Source organism: Pinus tabuliformis, chromosome Q, assembly GCF_031772625.1.
Source record: "Pinus tabuliformis cultivar Carrire ecotype Pingquan chromosome Q, CPIR1, whole genome shotgun sequence".
Taxonomy (NCBI): domain Eukaryota; kingdom Viridiplantae; phylum Streptophyta; class Pinopsida; order Pinales; family Pinaceae; genus Pinus; species Pinus tabuliformis.
This window is the reverse complement of record NC_142296.1, coordinates 709,694,512-709,696,619: the sequence shown is the minus strand read 5'-3', so window position 1 is coordinate 709,696,619 and position 2,108 is coordinate 709,694,512.

The window sequence follows — 2,108 nt, the reverse complement described above, 5'->3', positions numbered from 1 at the left end:
TTTTCCTTAACTCCTTACCACCCCACAAGTTCCCAAAAATTTTGATGTAATAATATTTTTAAGCTTATCCTTATTCATCAAAATGATGTTCTCCTTTATCCCCCAATGGTATAGCCAAGATTGGGCATCCTTATGTCATTCCCACTTGAGTTGAAGGTAGTGATTTTGGCTAAAGTTAGAAGTAATTTTAGGAAACATTTTATCGCCCATTCATGTTGTTTAACTTCTTCTTATACATAAGATACCTAATCATAGCCAAGGAGGATAGGATAGGGGTATTTCCTTTAATCTTATGGTCTACTCCATTATTCAAGTTTCATGACTTTTATAGTTAAGATTAATGTTGGTAGCGTCATTTGGTTTTATTGTAGTATAAATCCAAGTGTTACATGGATTTTTCAAGATGTTGAATCCATTTATGTGTTCAAAGATGCATTTTAAAAAATAAGAAATCACAATCTCACCCACAATTGTATCACCAAATTTTGACCAAAAAGACCAAAACATCTCTTATCTCTTAAATTTTACCAAATTTCGACGAAAAAAAAAATGTGTTATCTCTTAGTTGAACTGCACCATTAATTGTTAATAAAATATACATATCCCCACATTAAATTTCAAATCCAATCCATCATTCTCACTCGAACATAAGGAAAAAATTAATAACCCAAGACCCATAGGCATTTGGAAGAGTGGAAGTTTACCTCATTACGGACCGACAGTTGGCTAATCTAGGTGGTGCGGTTTTCCTTAAATAATAGGATGAGTCCAATTTGAATTCATGGATAGAAACCACTGATGGTTGTCCCATCTATTGATTTGAAAATTAGATTATACTAGGTTTTCCCACTATTTAAAAAAGTGGTCATTTTTTCCATCATGGGATGGTTTAATTTTTCATGTTTAAATTAATATAGATATAAAATGGTTTACTCTTGTAAATATTTAATAACATTATTACAAGAAGAAAAAAACTATCATTATTTCTTTAAACCAGGCTATGTGGTAATGTATACCTATCAAAATAGTTTCAGAAATGGCATATGGGTATGAATGTTAGGGATATGCTAGTTTAGTTGAGCCATCTCATCTGGTATCTTTGTGACGTACCCAAGTTATATGGTAGTGGATACCTATTGAAATAGTTTTAGAAATGGTATATGGGTATGGAAATTAGCAATATGCTACTTTATTTGAGTCATTTCATCCACTTTCTTGCCGATGTACCGCATGCCTGGGTACACTCAAAAATAAAATTTCTTGGAAAAAAATTGAATTCTAATACCACTCTTTAAAACAAAAAATAAAGAATCCATGCATGCTACCAACAAGCTCATGTAAATGCAAAAAAAATAAATAACTATGCAATGCAATTACTCAGGAAGTTACACAACATATAAAAATAAATAAACATAGTGGAAATATAGGAACATAGAAAGAATTTATATTTTAACAAAATATTCACCAACCAACTACAAACCTCAAGTGTTCCACCCAGTTGTAGGCCATATGGCACATTCGCTCTTTGTTACAGGGCACCCCCAAGCTAAGGCTATGATACCATAAGGATGGGTGCCTAAGCCAACTCTATCACTCATAAACAATTAACTCTGAAGCTTTCTATGTGCACATAATTATACATCAATCATAACTACCAAATAACTCAACTAGTCCCATGAAAAACTCCACTTCCAATTCTCTTTCCCCTTCAACCTGTATAACCAAAGGAAAGGAATATCTTTCTTTGCAATGCAGTCCCTCAAGCTATTCCATTTCCCTCTAGGGATATAGTACTATTGGTTAGGAAATATTAATTCTAGAAGCTTCAGAGACTCACAACCATAAACAGCTTCACCAACAATGTCAATGTTGTAACAACACCCCTTACCCAATACCCAGAGTGGGAGGTAGTCACTATGCAAACCCAATCTTCAAAGCACTGTTATGAAAATGGGGTATAATTTTTTTTACTTTTCTCAACTCCTATATACTCATAATAACCATCACCATTGCATTCATATCGTTGAGACGAATCCAGTGACATAAAATATTTCCTCATTCTAACCTCTGGATAAAGCGATGTTGCCTCTCAATAATATGGCCTTGCC